At 31.8% G+C, this 12192-nt stretch overlaps 1 long non-coding RNA gene across 1 annotated transcript; it reads left to right on the top strand.

Moving 5' to 3' along the window:
* Positions 1–248: 248 nt before the first annotated feature.
* On the top strand, positions 249–11600 carry LOC127734962 (uncharacterized). Its single transcript, XR_007997892.1, has 3 exons — positions 249–275; positions 8112–8236; positions 11509–11600. It is a non-coding gene; the product is annotated as an uncharacterized LOC127734962 (long non-coding RNA).
* The last annotated feature ends 592 nt before the right edge of the window (positions 11601–12192 follow it).

The raw sequence follows: 12192 nt of genomic DNA on the forward strand, positions 1-12192 counted from the left end.
TGTTACACAGCAACAAACGACAACCAATGTCTACCGAATCAAAACAGTTTAACTGAATATATTTATTTTCTAATAAACAGAATATCTCCAGAAGAGGTCCATATTCATTTTTTTTGGACTCTTCACCAGAAGACATTCTGGAGATGTACAGAAGAGACCAATATAACACGCCCTAGTAGTCAGCCGAGAACCAGCTGAACTACTATTCTTTTCGAGTAGACCCACGTACTGATCACGTGACACACTATTTTTTTCATTTAACGTCCCTGGCAGAGGTTTGTACATGGAAATATTGTATCGTTGCAGTTTACTCTTGCAGTCAGTAACTTCGTTGACACATTATTTAATTTCAGCATTTTGGCACATAGTTAGCTTTTTATAAGTATAATTCTTATGAACACTTTTCATATAAACAGGTAGGGAACAACCCCACAAATGAGGTGTAACTCCTCAATGTAATGACTATCTCTGTTATGGTTCATGTGGACCCTTTGGCTAAATTGGCTGCATTTTCACCTCAAAATTTACTCTGAGTACAGACAAACCTGTGTATCTGGAAAAGGTTTAAGGCATAGCATGATTTATTTCTGATAAAGTGGTTGGTTCAAATTTTTTGAAATTTTTATATTTTTGTCAAAGGGTCAAAGTAAACATTTTGTCAAAATTTTATGAAAATTAAACGAGCCAAATTAATATTAATCAAGGTGTTGGGTACCACCTTAAACTGTCTCCTTGTTTGACTCCTTGATTAGCAAGAAAAGGCTTAGTAAACATATTCTGATATTTACATGAATATAACATATTAGAGTACATGTCATGCAGTATGTTATAAAATTTGCCTTGGATTCCCTTATCTTGTAATTTTAAGAAGAGAGCTGATCTCCAGACACTGTCAAAAGCCTTTTTAAAATCTACAAAACACACGTATCGTTTCTTTTTGCATTTAAACAAATATTTGTTTATTATTGTTTTTAAAATAAAGACATGATCTACAGTTCCTTATTTTTTTCTAAAACCACCTTGATTTGAACATAATAAATTATTTGTTTCAAGAAAATCATTAAGTCTTTTTTGTAATATATGGAGGTAAATACTTTATCAAGACAGCTTGTTATGCTTATACCTCTATAATTCCCACAATCAGATGGGTCACCAGATTTATAAATTGATGTCAATAGAGAAATGTTTCAAATTATTGGAAATTTTTCTGAATTAAGTATCTTATTAAAAAGTTTTGTCAGAAGTAAAACTAAAGTGTTTGACCCTACCTTTAGAAACTCATTAATTATCAGATCAGGACCTCCAGATTTTCCCTTTTTTAACTTCTTAATGCACTGTCTTTGATTTCTTTACATGTAATAGGGACATTAAGGGATGTATTAGTACAGTTATGGTCTTTGTTCTCTATATTTTGATTAGTATCAGTTTTATCATTTTCACTTGAAGCAAGTAAATTTTTATAATGTCATCTCCCATTCTTTGGCAGAAATAGCAGGCTCACAGTTATTGTTCTTTTTTTTGTAATTATTAATGCTACCCCAAAATTCTTTGGTGTTCTTAATTTGGATTTATATCATTTATTTGTTTTATCAAGGATTGAAAAAAAATCTTTTCTAGTTTATTTTTAAGTTTATTGTATTCTCTTTTACAGTTGCAATAAGTCAATCTTAATGCATTATTATTGGGTGCTTTAGCTTATCTATTTCCAAGGGAGCAAACTTCTTTTCTAAGGAGTTAGCAATCATTTGAAATCCATACTTTTTTAGGTTTTGCCTTTTTTGTTTGTCTTTGCATGATGGATTTTTTAAAATTTGCTTTGAAAGAAACTGATTTTTTTCAGCTTCTAAATAGATTTCATTAGTTTTGGTAACTAAGAAATCAATATCATTAAAACTATTATCGTCAATTAGTTTGTGTAAAGATAGAATGTCTTCTACACTGTTTTCTTCTAAAAAAGCGTCGATATAAATGTCCTTGCTCTGATCGGTCCATTTAAAAGTACCAGGAAGGGACCATAGTTCTTCCGTCTTTATTTCTTTAGGGTGTTTAAAATTAAAAATATTCAATGCTATTAAACAATGATCTGATAGATCAGTAAGTGGTTTTACCATAAAGTTATTGATGGTATAAAATAAACTCTGTGATGTCAGCATATAATCTACTGTGCTCTTACCATTACTATGTAAAGTAGCCAAGTGAGTCACCAAGAAATCTTCCGTTCACAATTCTCACTTGAGAGGACACAGATATCAACTAGAAGATTCCCATGTAAATTGTTTTTTTTATCTAATTGATTTCTGTCTAAGGGTAAATCAGGTGTATAATCTTCAGGTACTGGACAGTCTGTAAAATTGTCATTAACACCATCATTTTGAATAAAGTCATTCAACCCTGACCCATGCGCACAGTAGGCACTTGTCTCAGAATTTTTCCCCCTATATACCTTAATATAACGTGTTATATTAAGGTATATAGGTAATTTGTTTTCTGAGACAAGTGCCTGTGCCCGTGCGTGCATTAAAATCACCGCTTTAAATCACCTCACCTTTAGAAAGAAAAAAAGAAATATCATTTTCCATTTTTGTGAATGTCAATTCAGAAACATCCTTATTGATATTTATCGTTTGATATAAATTGTAAGTAAAACATAAAAAAAAATGTCTTTCTACAAATTGAGGAAAGTTCCATCTATTTTTAACCATATGTTGAGAAGTTGTTCTGTTTTATTTCAGAAATTACTTTTTTAAATTTGGCTTTTATGAATACAAGCTTGCCACCTGATGGTCTCCCCCCTTTTTTGGCCTTAGTAGGCTTAACTATATAGGGAGATGTAAAACCTGGAAGATTTCCTGGAGACTCTCTCAACATAGTTTCAGCAAAACAAACTATATATTTACAAACATTTTCAATAAACAAATCATCCTGAAATTTATCTTCATTTAAACCATGGATATTCCAATAGGCAATATTCATATAGTAAGTCACAAATCTATCTATTTACAAAGGACATGGGGAAAGGGAAATAACTCCATTATTATTACTTTACAGATCTTTTTTGTTAATATATGCAGGGACATATAAGTCATTGATATATATGTGTAATGTGTATATTTTCTATTTCATTTAGTTATCAAAATAATATATAAATATATTAGTTTCTTTTACTTTAACTTAAAACACAATAATGAGTTTTTGCAGTCGTATATTGGTATCACGTCGTCGTCCAAAGACACATTGGTTTCCAGACAATAACTTTTGTTTAAGTGTATGGATTTCTATGAAATTTTACCATAAGGTTTATGACCACAAAAGGAAGGTTGCGATTGATTTTGGGGGTTATGGTCCTAACAGTTCAGAAATTAGGGGCCAAAATGGGGCCCAAATAAGCATTTTTCTAGTTTCCAGACAATAACTTGTGAAATGGTGTATGGATCTCTCTGAAATTATACCACAAGTTGCTATATCAGAAAGGGATGGTAAGAATTTGCTTTGGGGGGTTATGGCTCAAACTGTTTAGGAATTAGGGGCAATAAAGGGGGAAAAACAAGGGTTTTCAGATTAATGGACAATTACTTAAGTACAAAACCTAATTTTAAAGCAGTGTAAGGGAGGTAATTCAAACACATATTGTTAAATTACTTCCCTTACACTGCTTGTAAATTATTTATAAAGAAATGTATTGTCTTTAGGTGATTAGCTGTCAATTTATTTTTAGAAGTTACTGTTTTAAAAATGTTTAATAAAGGTAATTTAATTATAGCCATGATTATGTATGTGAAGGAATTTTTATTTTTAGATATTACTATTTAATGTTGTTGATGGAGGCTTTTTAATTTTAGGCATGATTATGATGTCATTTTCTATTTTAAAAATTATTTAATTTTAGCCATGATTATGTATGTGAAGGAATTTTATTATTAGATATTACTATTTAATGTTGCTGATGCAAGTGTTTTAATTTTAGGCATGATTATGATGTCATTTTCTATTTTAATACTTTTGATGCATTTAAATGGGTTTTTATGGTTGCAAAGTCCTAGCTGTCAATTTATTTTTAGAAGTTACTTTTAAATGTTGATGAAGGAACTTTATTTTAAGATATTACATGTACTATTAAAAGTTGCTGATGAAGGTTTTTAAATTTTAGTCATGACTATGATATCATTTTCTATTTTAATACTTTTATGATGTATTTAAATGGGCTTTTATGGTTAAAAAAAGCAGTTTTCTAGTTTCCAGACAGTAACTTGTGATTAAGTGTATGGATCTCTCTAAAATTGTACTACAAGGTTCCATACTACAAAGGAAAGACTGCAATTGAGTTTGATGGTGATGCTAAGAGGGGGATTCAAAAAGTTTGGGGGGAACGGGGGGGGGGGGTTTCCAATTTTTTTTTTTGAAATTTTTGAAAAGTTTCCAAGAAGAAATCTTCAATTGCACAGTATTGCGCATTAGATTTGTAAGATCTTTGACCACATTTATTTTGTGTCAGAAACCGATATGTCAGAAATTTGATCACAATCCAAATTCAGATAGTATCAAGCTTCAATATTGTGTCCAAATTTGCCCCAACTGTTCAGGGTTCGACCACTGCGGTTGTATCAGGCTGCGCTCAGCGAAGCATTTTATTAAGATTCTGACGAGGCATTTTTTGCCTGATTGATTAAAATGAATGCCATCCTCTTGAAAAATGGACGTGTTAATACCACTGAATGTCATTGTTCAAAATGAATTTAACATCTGATTGATTTTCGCAATATTTCTTTATTTCTTCATTGAATTCTTTTGCTTTTTGTCGAACCTGCGACCTTTGTCTCAAAAGTGAGACATAGCAATCCTACATTCCGTTGTCGTCATTGTCTGCGGCGTCTACAAATATTCACTCTGTGGTTAAAGTTTTTGAAATTTTATTAAAGTTTTTAAAATTTTATTAACTTTCTTAGAATATCCTGGATTTCTACCAAATTTGGACAGGAGCTTGTTTATGATCAAAAGCTAGTAAAAAGAAGGAAATTTTGTCAAAATTTATTTCCTGTTTTTCCGTATATCACTTATAAATGGACTTAGTTTTTCTTCCAGTTAACATTACATACAGTCTGCAGTTAAAGTTTTTAAAACATTTATTAGATTCATAAACCATCCTTGATTTTTACCAAACTTGGACAGAAGCTTCTTACAATCAAAAGATAGTATCTTGAAGAAAATGTAAAAATTATCTTCTTTATTATTTGTTCATTCAATAAATTTATGTTTCAACTCTTATAAATTAATCTATAGATTCAATTGCATACTCACAAGTATTCATTTTTTACAAGCATAACTTTTTTCATACATTTCAAACGTTTTATTTCATTAGCTGTAAATCTATTTTGTGCATTCCCCTTAATCACATCGAAAACATAGACAATAAAAGCAAAAGTAGGCGAGACACTGATGGGTTCCGTGGAACCCTTACGAATCTTTATTTGTTGAAATGGGGCTGTTTCACACAATCAAATGTTGGTAAAACATGTATGTCGGAACGAGTATGACTTTTTTGTGTTTTCTATAAAGTTTTTCATTTCATTTACACTTGCTGTAGTTGTTTTGATACTCAAGTCATTGCTTCCTACACCTAAGACAATATGTCTCATGTGTCTTTGTTGGTTGTTTCAAGAATAGTCTCCCCTGCACCTTTTATATTATTCTTCTTTCCTGGTCCAAGAACCTTGATTTTGGATTGTATGTTTCTGTACAGTTTTGATGCCAATAGACCATTTCCATGAGAGTCAATAATTATTTCTAGATCTTGAGCATACCTGTATGGTTTTTCTTTAGGAATACTGTTATCATCATCTTTCTTTACTTTTTGTTCATCTCTGATTTTTTCACTTATATCTGTCATGTCATCATTTTGTGTTGTAAGCCCTGTAAATCGGTTGTGTGTGCTTATGGTTGCCTCATATTCAATTTCAGGTACATGTATCCCATGAATATAGTTATCAAAGGTACCAGGATTATAATTTAATACGCCAGATGTGCGTTTCGTCTACATAAGACTCATCAGTGACGCTCAGATCAAAATAGATATAAAGCCAAACAAGTACAAAGTTGAAGAGCATTGAAGTTGCTTTTCAAGATCATATAGTTTCTTGTTTAAAAACTGATTTTGCTCCTCAAAAGCCTCATTTTGTGTTCTAAGTTTTGGGTTTGACGACTCCAAATTTGTCAACGCTTTCTTTAAGTCAGAATTTTCCTTTAATGTGACAGTGTAAGTAACTTCGTTTCTTTGTAAATTTATTTTTGTCAAAATTGACTATTCAAAGTACAAGTTTCTTGTCACGGACTGCTGAACTTGCAAATTGTTTCTTCATCTGACTAGATGATATATTACACAAGACCATGAAGCTCTTTTTCTAATGGTAGCGAAAAGCAAAAGTTTTTATCTAAAGCAGAAACCGATCTTTTGATTCAACTCGGAATGCTACCATATGGGCAGCTGGCCTTTACAAGTCGTGATCAAGTTTTTCAAAAGGTGCCTTGATAGCAATGCCTGTTGGTGGTTTTGGTTGATCAGGCAACTTATATACTTAATAAATTCAGTGTCCGGCATCCAAAGATTGGATTGAGTAACACTCTAAACGGCAATTTAAGGTAGATCGTCAAAAATAGACGCCATATTATTGTTAGTTTTTACAATGATGTGACAAGTTTTGGGTCAAAGAATGTAGATAATGGGCACGATGATGATAATTGGCTGTTGTGGTGGATGTTATCAATATAAGGAGTCTTTATATATTACTTGGAACCATTCCCTGAACCTTTGTCCTTCTATATTTAGGAATTGTTTATCATAGTTTGTCTATTATTAAAATGCACATGTTCCTCAACCGGAACCAGAAGTAATATTGTCCTCAACCGGAACCGGAAGTAATATTGATGGACTTATATATCTTCTTTATTATTAAAAATAAGTGGACCCCTTTTTTAGAAAAGTTGTTTCAAAAATAATGAATTTTTCCACTTTTAAGTTAAAAAAGTTAAAGATTTTCTTTTTTCTTTTCTACAACAGCAAAATGACCCCTTGTCTGGGGGACAGTCCCTCATTTAAGGGATATCCCTCATTTAGAGGGTTGTTCCCAACCTGATAAATTATATTTATAAATCAAGGTAATTAGGTCACAAGGTGTACGTTAATTAAGGATAAAGTGATAAAAGATAAAAATGAACTCAATGAATGCACGAGTGACTTATTCATAAAAAGAGTCCTGATAATCTTCATAAAAAGTGTCCTGTAACACACCCCTTATTGTACTGTTTTTCTATAGCTATGCTGGGGGCAAAGTTGTGCAACTTATATTAAAACTTTTCCCTTTAGGGGAATGTTTTATTATCTGAACAAAATTCTGTTACATAATTTGGTGAAATACCTTTGTCAGGTTAAATTATTTTTGTACACAGCTAGTTACTCAAGTGTGAAGTGAGTAGATGTGATGAACAGATTTATTACCTGTATGATCATGTGATCAAAAGGTTAGAATTTGACTCCAAATTAGTTTGATCTTTCCTTGAATAAAAATATGGATTATTTTCTTAGAACTTTGTTGGTACACCAGATATGTTCAGAGGTTTATGAGGAGTTTAAGGTATTATTTAGTTATATAATTATTTGCTTCAATGCGATAACTTTGGGATTTGAAAGCTCTTAGTTCTAGAAAATTACTTTTGTAGAATCAAAAAGATTTCACAAAATTTTCGTGCAGAATAAGGTTGGATGTGAAACAAAATGATGACTATTACAGTTTCTTCACATTTGTTTAGATATTGGAGAATTTTGTAAAACACTCTTCAAAATGTCCGTACATGTCTTCAAGTTTACATTAGTTTTGCAAAAGCTGAGACTGATTTAAGGGGTGCCCTTCCCCTTATGTAGCTACATTTATGGGCCCCCTTTTCAAAATCCTGGATCTGAAAACCTTATATTTATTAATATTTCTAGGGTCATTTGACTTAATGAAAATCGTAATGTTTTGAGTCGATTTTGACTTCTCTCATCAGCAAGTAGACTGTTCTAGTCTACCTGTATGTAAAAATTTTCATGGCCTGTTTTAATATTAAATGTTTCTTTTCAGTTCTTGGAGTACTGTGAACTTACAGTCGTCTAACTTTGTATTCAGATGCATAAATTTAGGATAGCCAGACATTATTACAACTCCATTATATAGACTTTCAACAATGGTAGACCCAGTGTATACAGGTATAATAGTTAATAGTAAATAAAAAAAAAAAAACTTTTACAAACCCTGGTTTTTGTCGAGCCTGTGACTTTTGTCGCAGAAAGCTCGACATAGGGATCATTAGTGATCCGGCGGCGGCGTTAACTAACTTCTTATACTTTGTATATAGATGCCTTATGATATGAAGTTTCTGTCTGTCATATGTCCATTGTCCTTGACCTCATTTTCATGGTTCAGTGACTACTTGAAAAAAAAGTTGATTTTTTGCAATGTTAATTTCTCTCTTATTATGAGTAATAGGATAACTATATTTGGTATGTGCATACCTTGCAAGGTTCTCATGCCTGTCAGACATTTTCACTTGACCTTGCCCTCGATCTTATTTCATGGATCAGTAAACAAGGTTAAGTTTTCGTGGTCAAGTCCATATCTGAGATACTATAAGCAATAGGTCTACTATATTTGGTGTATGTAATGATTGTAAGGTGTACATGTCCAACTGGCAGGTGTCATCTGACCTTGACCTCATTTTCATGGTTCAGTGGTCATAGTTTAGTTTTGTGTTTTTGGTCTGTTTTTCTAATACTGTATGCTACAGGTCAACTATATTTGGTGTATGGAAATATTTTACGATGTACATGTCAGTCTGGCAGGTTTTATTTGACCTTGACCTCATTTACACGGTTCATTACTCAATGTTAAGTTTTTGTGTTTTGGTCTTTTTTTCTAATACTATATGCAGTAGGTCAACTATATTTGGAGTATGGAAATATTTCACGATGTGCATGTTAGTCTGGCAGGTTTTATTTGACCTTGACCTCATTTACACAGTTCATTACTCAATGTGAAGTTTTTGTGTTTTGGTTTGTTTTTCTGTTATATTCTGTATGCAGTAGGTCAACTATATTTGGTGTATTGAAATATTTTACGATGTACATGTCAGTCTGGCAGGTTTTATTTGACCTTGACCTCATTTGTGGTTCATTGCTTATGTTAAGTTTTTGTGTTTTGGTCTGTTTTTCTTAAACTTTAAGCAATAGGTCAACTATATTTGGTGTATTGAATGATTGTAAGGTGTATATGTCTGTCTGGCAGGTATCATCTGACCTTCACCTCATTTTCATGGTTGATTGGTCAATGTTCAGTTTTCCTGGTTAACTTTTTTTCTTAGATACTTTAAGCAATAGGTCAACTATATTTGATGCATGGAATGATTTTAAGGTGTACATGTCTGTCTGGCAGGGTTCAAATGACCTTGACTTCATTTTCATGGTTCATTGGTCAGTATAGAATTTCCATGGTTTGGTCTGTTTCTTTTATACTATAAGCAATAGGTCATCTATATTCTGTGTATGGAGGGATTGTATTAAAGGTGTACATGTATTTCCAGCTTGGTTAATCTGACCTTGACCTCATTTTCTTGGATCATAAATGTTAGTGTGATACTTGTAGTAAAACTTTATATGTAGGACTATCAACATAAAATCAATGGTCATGCAGTATAGTAAGCCAGACATTTTAGCGTGTGCACTCTTGTATTAAAGGTGTACATGTATTTCCAGCTTGGTTAATCTGACCTTGACCTCATTTTCTTGGATCATAAATGTTAGTGTGATACTTGTAGTAAAACTTTATATGTAGGACTATCAACATAAAATCAATGGTCATGCAGTATAGTAAGCCAGACATTTTAGCGTGTGCACTCTTGTTTTACCTTTTGGATACTTAATTGTAGCTAAAAAGATTAATCAGATATAAATTTTAACATATCTTTTCAACATAATGATATCTGTCTGTTTCTTTGCTTTAGTTTTGAGCTGATATTCAGTATTTACAAATATTTGCCATGTATTATATAATTTATAGTCATCTACATCTACATCCATATGAACAGCAATAGGTCACAGAACAATAACCTTAATCTTACTTAATGATATTTACATGCAAAGAAATGTTTTATGGTTTAAATTTTACAGGATAATATTAATATTTGGTTGGATATGTTTTTATTCTTGTTGAGATAAATATATATGAAATTGATTGAAATATGACATTGATTAAAGGAGAATTTTTTGTACTAAAGAAAACATAAACAATCCGGGATACACTTATCAATTCTTTAAATAAACTTATTCTAAAAGGTTACCTATTCAACACTGTAAATTAATCTTTGAATATTGTTTTTATTGATGTAAATATTGATTTTGTCATCAATGAATTAAAACCATACTAAATATTACACATATGTTACACTTTCACGGTTCTACAATCTGTCAATACCTATAGTTTGGCATTGCACAAGGTCATGTTTTTCTGACTGTTAATGACGTCTTTACCCTTAATCCGTTGGATGTTGGATGTGTACTGATTGTTATTTAAGCCTTAGATACATGATTTTTATGCCCCATTTATAGGCCTTATGTTTTTCGGTCTGTGCGTCTGTTTGTTCGTCCGTTCATTAGTCTGTCTGTTTGTTCGTTCGTCTGTCCATTCGTTCGTCTGTCTGTTTGTTCGTCCGTCTGTTTGTTCGTCCGTCTGTTTGTTCGTCCGTCTGTCTCGCTTCAGGTTAAAGTTTTTGGTCAAGGTAGTTTTTGATGAAATTGAATATCCCTATGATATGTTTTTTATTAGTTGTTATTGGCTTTGAACTAGCTGTCAGTAACTGCTAAAACTCTCAGATCTGTACTTTGTGTCTTTTTGTTTTTGGGATGTATAAGTACCCATTTACATCTTCTTTGTGTTTTTGTTAGATGTATTTCTATTTGTATCCATCTGATGGGTAAAGCCTTTTTCAACTGATTTTTATAGTTTGTTCTTATGTTGTACTGTTACACCTCTGTTCCAGGTTAGGGGGAGTGTTGAACACTTACAAACATGTTTACCCCCGACACATTTCATTCTTTATGTGCCTGTCACAAGTCAGGAGCCTGAAAGTTCAGTGGTTGTCCTTGGTTCATTTTTGTCATATTTGTTTTTTTATGTAAACTTGTTTTGTTATAAATTAGGCTGTTAGTTTTCTCAATTGAATTGTTTCATATTTTTAGTGTCTTAGGGCTTTTTAAACCCGACCATATGTTTTAGGGTTATCTCATTGTTGAAGGTCGTACAGTTGCCTATAATGACTTACATCTACTTCATTTGAACTTTGGTGGATAGTTGTCTCATCATACCACATCTCCTTATTTTTATATGAATGTCTTATGATTGAATAAACATTTTATAAAGAACTATAAATAAAATAAAGTTTTAAGTTTCCATCCTTAAAATATTTTATACTTATCTGATATTTTAGAGGAACCCAACAACTGAACAGAACAGTATTCAATAACCTTGAAGAGCAAGCAATGTGTACAGTAAAACAGCTATCTTTGTAGTTACCCAAGGGTATGGTATAATAGGTCCTTATGATATTTTTTGACTATTTGAGAACCATCTATGTTCAATAAATATCATAAGGACCTAAGAGCTATGGTTCCGCAGCTATAAATAATATGGTTGGTTGATCTATTTCATTTTATATATTTTTATGTGTATTGTTGTATATGTATTTATTTTTTATATAGGTTGCTTCAAAGTATTGATGGTAAGGTAGCTGCAGAACCGTAGCTCTTAGGTCTTTATGATATTTTTTGACTACTTGAGGACCATCTATGTTCAATAACTATCATAAAGACCTAAGAGCTACAGTTCCGAGCTAATAGTAAGGTTGGGAGATTTATTTCATTTTATATATTTTCATGTGTATTGTTGTATATATATTTATTTTTTATATAGGTTTCTTCAAAGAATTGATGGTAAGGTAGCTGTGGAACCATAGCTCTTAGGTCTTTATAATATATCATAAGGACCTAATTAAGAGCTACGGTTTTGGCACCTAATGGTAAGATTGGTTGATTTATTTCATTTTATATATTTTCATGTATATGGTTGTATATATATTTATTTTTTATATAGGTTTCTTGAAAGAATTGATGGT

The sequence above is a fragment of the Mytilus californianus genome, unplaced genomic scaffold, assembly GCF_021869535.1.
Source record: "Mytilus californianus isolate M0D057914Y unplaced genomic scaffold, xbMytCali1.0.p SCAF_3, whole genome shotgun sequence".
In the NCBI taxonomy this organism is placed as follows: Eukaryota; Metazoa; Mollusca; class Bivalvia; order Mytilida; family Mytilidae; genus Mytilus; species Mytilus californianus.